General features: G+C 38.0%; 1 non-coding gene across 1 annotated transcript; it reads right to left on the bottom strand.

Moving 5' to 3' along the window:
- Positions 1-7,292: 7,292 nt before the first annotated feature.
- On the bottom strand, positions 7,293-7,455 carry LOC127691820 (U1 spliceosomal RNA). Its single transcript, XR_007979392.1, has one exon. It is a non-coding gene; the product is annotated as a U1 spliceosomal RNA (small nuclear RNA).
- Between the last annotated feature and the right edge of the window lie 2,112 nt (positions 7,456-9,567).

Genomic DNA, 9,567 nt, shown 5'->3' with positions numbered 1-9,567 from the left:
AACAACATGAAATATTTGTGAACACATTTAACCAAAGAAGTAAAAGATCTCTACAATATTATTTTTAAATGATGATAGAAACTATAGAAGAAATACTAAATTGGAAGATACACTCTTACTACTGTGTATATGATCAAGGGAGGCATAATCATCATATTAAAGTTACCTACATTTCAATGTCTATGACAATATCATTCATAATGCATGACACACATTCAAACAAGATATACATCTCAATAATTGAAGAATAGGGAAAGTGTGGCATATAGGCACAATGAAATATTATAGCATCATGAAAAATAATGAAATTCTGACATTTTCAGCAGCATGGATGGAACTAGAGGTCATTATTTAAGCAAAACAAGTCAGAAGACATTGAAGACAATACACATCCTCACTGAAAATAAGCCTTGATCTCAGAGAAGAAAAGATAGTGGCTGTTATCAAAGGAGAGAGAGATGGAAACATTTAAAGAAGTTAGGTAAGAGGTACCAAAGCATAGGAAGCAATGAAAAATTACCTCCTATTTTATTGATATGGTAGGGTAACTGCTCATCACAACATCCATATAATTCAAAATGACTGAATATATAAAGTTCCCAACACAGAAAAAATTAGAGTTTGTCGAAAGAGAAGCCCTATGACTTTGATATGACCATTACACATATACATACCTCTATTTTTATACTGTCCTTAATTAAGATTTGTAGGTATTATTATGAACATAATTTGGAGTGACAACTACAATACCGGGACTTTTAACCTTATATGCCCAGTATATACAAAGGGGCTCTTGCGTTGATGTCACTTAATGAGTACCATGATTTCTAACAATGGAAGAATAATTGGCTCTAAATCAGTGCTCTTATCATGAAAAAGCATATCAGAAGCCAAACATATACAATAACTGCATTAGGACATTGTGCACATACAATAAAAGAATGGCAGTTCTGACCTGAAAGAGCTTGGGAGCCTCAGACCAGGCCATATGTCTGCCCCCTTGGCAGAGGTGGACTTCCATGATCTGCTTGGACTACAGCTCACTGAACTAAAATCAGATTTTATTTCCATTAAAGAGTTAGAGTGGTGGGGTAGACAAAACATATGACATACAATATAGGACTCCAAAAGAGATCATATAGGGAGGAGACTCAAAATTTAAGACAGACTCTTCACAAGAGTGCTCAGTTGGGACTATGTTTCTTATGGCCAAGTGAGGTGCCTTAAAGCTTCCCAGAGTGCAGACACTACAAGGAGTGGCATAGGGTAGGACATTTGCAACTAAATCACATTTGTTAAAATCTTAATAACATGGATATTTTCTAGAGAAATGCAGCTTTTGAAAGGACCATGCCTGATTCCAAGCCCATACAGCAAAACCAGATACAATAGCTTAACAAAATCTGCAAGTAGAGAGTAGAGTTCAGAAGTTCAACTCTATCAAATTTCAAGGTCTGGAAAAGACCCTGGCTTTCCAGACATCTTCCCTAACAAAGACTGTAAGTAAGGTTAAGGTTACATAATATAAAGAAATAACTGGACTACATACAAATAGTTTTCAAGTAAAACCAGAAATCTCCAGAGGCTTTATACTTCATTATACAAAATGATTGCTATATATTCAGATCTGTGCAGAAAATCTGAGTCATATTCAATAAAAATGTTATTTAGGAAATGTATCCAATATGGTCCATATGTTTTGCAAACAAAGATCTTAAGAATATATGTACACAAACACACACACACATGTTCTTAAGTGTATGTGTATATGTATACACATATATATATATGCATATATTCAAGGAGCTACAGAAAACTGTGTTCAAGGAAAAAAATTGTTGTAAGATGGATTGAACAGCATATGCAATGTGGCAAATTAGTTAAAAAATTAGTACATCCAAGATGATCCTGAATTTTTCAGTTTGGATGTAGAGACTGGAAATATTGGCTAGAGGTAGGAATAAAGAGGAGTAGGAAGGGAGGAAAGGAAGGAAAGAGGGAAGAAAGGAAAGAGGAAAGAGAATAAAGGGAGGGAAATAGAGGGGATGCATAAATATTTGAAAGGATAAGTGGAGAGGTAAAAATACCTCTATTTTTCAAATTATATTGTCATACATAAAAACCCTTAAGAATCTACAAAAAAATGTTACATTAATAATGGGAAGAACAATAATGTCGGACAACTATATCCCCCAGGGCTCCCAGGGAATAAGCCATCAACCAAGGGGTACACATGGTTCTAGCTGCAATTGTGGCGGAGGAATGCCTTGTCAGGCATCGTTAGGAGGAGTGGTCCTTAGTCACATGAAGGCTCAATAGATGCCCTAGCATGTGGGGAAATAGGGGAGGTAGATGGGAGTGGGATGGGCAGAGAAGCATCTTCTTGGAGGCAGGGGGTGGGAGAATGCATTGGGGATTTACTGGGAGGGGGAAAAGGGGAAAGGCTATAATATTTGAAATGTAAAGAAGAATACATTGAATAAAAATTAAATTATTTATTTATTTTAATTAACTAATAGACATACAAGTTCAATATGCAAAAATAAGTTGAGTCTCTATACACTTCCAACTAACTGAAAAATAAAATATTTAAAAGATGAAGATCATTCATAGGCCATCAAAAATGATCTTTTATAGAATAGTCTCCTTTTCTGAACTCTATATACTAAAATGACAAACCATTGCTGAAAGAAATCTAAGAATATTCAAGGCCAAGCAAGTAGAGAGAAATATAAGGTGTTCATAGCCAGACGCCTATATGTTGATATATCCATTTCCCCTAAATCTGCCCTGTAAGCCATTTTATCAACAGAAATTAGCATCGTTCTAACTTATCTGTACCAATTAAAGGATTAAAGTAGTAAAAATAATTTTGAAATTGAGAAAAGTTAAATAATGACAGCATCTGATTTCTAGATTTACAATAAAGTACTGCATACATAGTCAAGGAATTTTTATCAGAACCTCTGACATAATCTGTTACAGACACATAATTCATTTATTCAAATTCAACTACAGAACATTTATCTTGAACTCCTGTCTCATGCCATACACAAAAATTAACATGCGATGACGAATCACACCTAATGTTGAACATGTTTCAAATCCTAGAGAAAAATAAAACTCCTAGAAGAAAATACGGGCAAGAATCTTTGTAAAGTTGAGATAGCAAAGAGTACTATAAAAACTGAAAATACACATAAAAATTGATAATGGAAGCAGTATAAATACAAATATATAAACAAATATAAAGACAAAAACAAATAAAAGAAACAGAACTTTGTAAAGAGAGTTTCATAAATATTAAAAATTTCTGGCAGGGCTGGAATCAGTGTAAAGTGACTTTTAACTTTTTTTATTTATTTTATTGTGCATAGGTTTTTTTTTTCTAAACCACATGTGTTCAGTGTTAGTGTACCACATGTGTATCCAGTGCCCACGGAGGTCGGAGGAGTGCATGGGATTTCCCAGGAATTAGAGTCACAAACTGTTTTGAACCACCATGTCGGTGCATGTTCCCAATGAAGCCAGAAAGAAGCCCAGGGTGCCCTGGATCTTTAGTTACCAGTAGTTGTGAGCCAACCATTATAGGTGCTGGGAACCTGAATCGTTTGAAAGAACGGGAAGAACTGATATATCTACCTTCCAAATCTGAATTTAAAGGTTACATTAAAATGGTAATTTTTTAAGTCAATGTCTGGAGTTTCTGTCCTCTGTATTAGTTTGCTTTCTATTGCTTCCATGCAACACCAACCGAAACAACTCGAGGGGTTTATTTAGTTTACATGTCCCTAACACAATCCATCATGGAGGAAAGTGAGGGCAGGAACTCAAGCAGGAAATTGGATGCAGAGACTGAAACAGGGATCGCGGACGAATGGTAGTTACTGGCTTGCTTCCATGGTTTGCTCAGTGTGGTTTCTTATTAAACTCAGAAGCACCTGTCAAAGGGTGGTACCACCCACAGTGGACTGAACTCTCTCAAATTAATCATTAATCAAGACAGTTGGCCCTATTGACTTGCATGCATATCCATGCGATGGAGGTACTTTCTAAGTTGAGGTTTCCTCTTCTAGACGAACTTAGATTTTTTTTGGGGGGGGGGGCAAGTTGACAAAAATCAAATAAGGAATTAACCAGCCATTATTCAGATGTGGAGCTGTGGCTCATAGCTCTGGCCCTGATTCTGATTTTACTAAATGCTGAACTCTGCATCTGCAATGGGAATCTCCTGGCCCTTACTCAGTTCTTCCTCCCTTCACTGGAACCTGAAACCTCACTGGTCAGCAGAGTGGGACACGGATGGCCTCACCTTATGTCTTCTTAGGAATTATCACCATAATCCAAATGCTAGACACCATTACGTCACTTGTTTTGTCTAGTGTTCCCGTTGACTGTGAAAGACACATAATTCTGTCTCATGGAGCTGAATGTGAAATCACTTGCAAGAGCATTTTCATCTCAAGTGTTTATATCTTTAAAGCTAGGTGAATGTGACAAGAATCCCATGCACCCCCATTAATACCAGTTTCAAGGGAGGGCTATGAAAACACTTCCATTGTGTTATATCATTTAATCTATAAATGGTGGCCTGGAGAATGCGTTTGGTTTGGTTTTGTCAAAGCTGTTTTAAAAAGAAAGTGTAAGATGTTTGACAATGATTCAGGAGATTTTTAAATTAATTGCATTAGGCTGAACTTACATATAGTGTTCCAGCATCTGACTCAGACTGTAATGTAATTTATAACTAAAGAACATGGATGTTCTGGGGTCCTCTGAATAATAGTAATGGTATTTCTATCCTGCAGAATTGTGAAGGTATCTGTGCACGAGAAGCTCAAGAGCATTTGAAAGAGCCAGTTTCCTTTTTAAACTGACTACAGCAACCCCAAAAGACAGCTAATCATTATTTTTTAGTTCAGGAACAAAGAACTATGGTCTAGGCTCAGAGAAAGAGGGCCAGTGGATCTGAGAGTCATGCTCAAGTGTGTGGCAACATAATGAACCCAAGGAAGAGGGTCTAGAGTCCAGAAGGCAGAATCAGTATCTTTTCATGTGCTCAGACCTGATCAGGAATCATTTACCTTTGCTGGTATACAAAAACTATTGACCCTCCATTAGTGAGAGCTCACTGCTCACTGCTTTGTAGAGGAAGAGCACACTCTTTTCTATTGTTATCAGAGTCTGTATTTAGCAAGATACAGAAAGAATTATAAAACAAATTGGAGGGGAAGAATTTCTACTCGTACACTATTTCTAAAGGGGTAATAGGTATTACTTAGATTAATTTTGAAGAAGAAAATTAACTTTTTTACTTCCCTTTATTGAACAGACAGAACAATCCTAACACTGTTGCAACCTGTGTTTGCTGCTACACCAACATCAAAGGCAAAGTATAAGAAAAGGCCCACTCATTAAAATGGTTTCATGTCTTCTTATCCTTGCAGAGAGTGTCAGTCAGCCATCTCCCAATTGTGATGCATTTTATGATAGAGACACAGGGAGCTAGACAAAGATCACCAGTTAATTTCCGCCCTAACAAATGACAGAACATATCATGAAATACAATCGCTTGAGCCAGGAAGCCTTGGGTCATGGCTTCTACATTACCCTAAGCAACTGCCTTTTGCTTTCTGGAAACTGCTTTAAATTAAAAATGGATCCAACAGCTACTGCTCCTTGGTCACATGTTTTTGAATCAGAGGGCTCTGTGGTAGGTTGTGGAGGAGATTTGGAAGAAACTTACACAAAACTAGCATTGATGACTCAAAGATAAATTGCTCATTCCTTTTCTGGTTATTTTAGTCAGTGATGCCTTCCTTATAGATTTTATGTCAAATATACTACTTATGAAAAATCTATGTGCTTACCCAAACAATAAAGTTATTTTTAATAATATTTTTATACTTTGAAACTTTCATACATTTATATAATATGTACTGATCATGTCTACCCACCTATCAACTTTTTTATCATCCTGGGCTCCAGGAACTTAGAGGAAGTGGGAATAGAAAAGATGTAAGAGCTTGTGTGAAAGAGAGCTTTGAAATGTGCACAGCTAGTGCACATATTCATCCATGGCAACAGTTGTTATCACACAGAATTTGTAAAAGGTCAACCCAGTCAAAATACCATCGTACATGCAAAAGAAGCCCAAGACCTCACCCCTATAGACAGTCACTCATGCTGCTGAGAGAGCATGGGTGTCTTAGTTGCTTCTCTATTTCTTTGATTAAAAACAACTTGTAAAAGAAAGGACTTAACATGGGGCTTACAGTATCGGAGGGTTAATATCTGTGATGGTGGAGCAAAGGCACAGCAGCTTAAAGAGATAGAGCCAACATCTTGATCTGCAAGGTGGAGGCAGAGGGAGACACTGGGAATAACACAAATCCTTTGAAACTTCAAAGTCCTACCCAGTGATACATCTCCCTGAATAAACACCCAATACCTATTAGTTCTTCTCAAGCAGTTCTGCCAAATGGAGAGCAGTTAGTTATTCAAATATATGAATCTATGGGGACCATTCCTATTTAAACCACCACAGGGAATCTCTCTCTTTTGTGGAAGTGGCCAGCAACTGGGTTGGCCAGTGGATGGCCACACACTCATGAGCATATGAGTATCCTTATGTATTTGGCTTTCTTTAAAACCATATTAAGGTATTATAAGTAAAGGGAATTTGTGATAATTATATTAAAATATTTGATTGTTTATAGTTCACTAGATTCTGGTCTGAATTTTGAAGAGGATATTAGGAAGAAATTTGTTTAAAGAATGAAAAGATAATCTCATATATTAGCTCTATATTTCAGTCACAAAACAAAATATAAGTTGAACAGAACAGGTTAAAACACAACCATTTATTATAATATATCAACTTTATGTGGATGAGGGCATTTTTGCTGATCTCACTTGGATTCCTTGCATTAATAAGACAATGGTTTGTCTGGTGATAGACATTTCAGTGGCCTGAACTGTCACTAGGTTGAAGCCTCTGCTGAGATGTCTAAAATGACAAAGATGGTCAGGCTTCTTATTACCACATGTTCTTTCATTCTGGACTCTTTCAAATGATGGCAGAACCAATTCAAAGAATAAGCAAATCTACAATTCCCTTTCAAACTTGCATAGTCGCAGAAGTAATATGATCCATCAGTCAATGATGAACAAAGTTAAACCAGATGCAAATGTCAGTAAATAGTCTTTTTCAAGCTATGAAGAAATCACAGCTATTTGTAATCTATGGTTTTATATCTCAGGATCTTTTATTATTTTTTATTCATTTTTTTTCAGGGAGAGCATGAATGCAGTTCCCCATTACCACAAATCATACATGTGCATTTCCCGCATTTGGGGAAACTGAGGGGCCAGCACATCTGGAATGTAATCGATAAGCCTCTCCCTGGGAAAACCACCTGCATCATCATGGTATCTCCCCTGCCAAGTAGGTGTATATCTCGGGATCTTAAAAACAACTTTTCGGGTCTTCTTGCCACCATTTGCACCAGGGAGACAGGCAACTCCACAACCTTCTATGCACAGTCGGCCAGGAGAGAGTGATCCCAGCAGCACTTTAACTTCTGAGTGTGGAGGTGAGATCACCTCTTCTCTAGGGGCTAACAGCTAGGAGCACACAGGATATATGATCGATGGAGCAGCTGGTACAGAGGGCTTCAGGCTGCCATTTGCACTAGGGAGCCAGGTGGCTCCACAGCCTTCTGTGCACAGACCCTGACAGAAGAGTGTTGGCCTCCCAGGAATACAGACACAGGCTTACAGGGTCACAGGAGGGACAAGCTCCAGCCAGAGACAGCAAGACCAACTAGCACCAGAGATAACCAGATGGCAAAAGGCAATCACAAGAACCCTACCAACAGAAACAAAGACTACTTGGCAACATCATAAACCAGTTCTCCCACCAGAGCAAGTCCTGGATACCCCCAAACACTGCAAAAGCAAGAGTTGGATTTAAAATCATATCTCATGATGCTGACAGAGGGCTTCAAGAAAGACTTGAATAACTCCCTTAAAGAAATACAGGATAACATGGGTCAGCAGGCAGAAGCCCTTAAAGAGGAAACACAAAAATCCCTTAAAGCATTGCAGGAAAACACAATCAAGTGAAAGAACTGAATAAAACCATCCAGAATCTAAAAGTGGAAGTAGAAACAATAAAGAAATCACAAAGTAAGACATCTCTGGAGATAGAAAACCTTGGAAAGAATTCAGGAGTCATAGATGCAAGCATCAACAACAGAATACAAGAGAGCGAAACAAGAAAGAAACTCAGTGCTGAAGATACCGTAGAAAACATTGACTCAACAGTCAAAGACAATACAAAATGCATAAAGCTTGTAAGCCAAAACATGCAGGAACTCCCAGATACAATGAGAAGATCAAACCTAAGTATTATAGGTATAGAAGAGTGTGAAGGCTTCCAACTTAAAGGGCCAGTAAATATTCAAAAAAATTATAGAAGAAAACTTCCCTAGCCTATAGAAAGAGATGCCCATGAACATACAAGCAGCCTTCAGAACTCCAAACAGACTGGGCCAGAGCAGAAAGTCCTCCCTGGCACATAATAATCAAAACACCGAATGTACTAAACAAAGAAAGAATATTAAAAGCAGCAAGGGAAAAGGGGTAAGTAACTCATTAAGGCAGACCTATCAGAATTACACCAGACTTCTCACCAGAGACGATGAATGCTAGAAGATCCTGGGCAGATCTCATACAGACCCTAAGAGAACACAAATGCCAGCCTAGACTACTATATCCAGCAAAACTCTCAATCAGCATAGATGGAGAAACCAAGATATTCCGTGATAAAACCAAATTTACACAATATCTGTCCACAAATCCAGCCCTACAAATGATAATAGATGGAAAACACCAACACAAGGAGGGAAACTACACCCTAGAAAAAGCAAGAAAGTAATCTTTTTTTCTATATTCTTTTACATTCCAAATGATTTCCCCTTTCCCCATCCCCCCCTCCCCATAAGTCCCATAAGCCCTCTTCCCTCCGCCCATTCCCCAATCAATCCCCTCCCACTTATCTGTCCTGGCAATGCCCTACATTGCTGCATCAAGCCTTTCCAGGACCAGGGCCCTCTCCTTCATTCTTCTTGGGAATGATTTATATGTGAATTGTGTCTTGGGTATTCAGACCTTCTGGGCTAATATCTACATATCAGTGAGTATATACCATGATTAATCTTTTGAGACTAGGTTACCTTACTTAGTAAGATGTTCTCCAGCTCCATCCATTTGTCTAAGAATTTCATGAATTCATTGTTTCTAATGGCTGAATAGTACTCCATTGTGTAAATATACCACATTTTTTGTATCCATTCTTCCGTTGAAGGACACCTGGTTTCTTTCCAGCTTCTGGCTATTACAAATAGGGCTGCTATGAACATAGTGGAGCATGTGTCCTTATTGCATGCCAGGGAATCCTCTGAGTATATGCCCAAGAGTGGTATAGCAGGGTCCTCTGGAAGTGTCATGCCCAGTTTTCTGAGGAACCGCCAGACTGATTTCCAGAGTGGTTGTTGTACCAGT

Source organism: Apodemus sylvaticus, chromosome 8, assembly GCF_947179515.1.
Source record: "Apodemus sylvaticus chromosome 8, mApoSyl1.1, whole genome shotgun sequence".
NCBI classification, from domain to species: Eukaryota; Metazoa; Chordata; class Mammalia; order Rodentia; family Muridae; genus Apodemus; species Apodemus sylvaticus.
The sequence above is the reverse complement of the archived record's forward strand: the minus strand, read 5'-3'. Positions and strand labels throughout refer to the sequence as shown.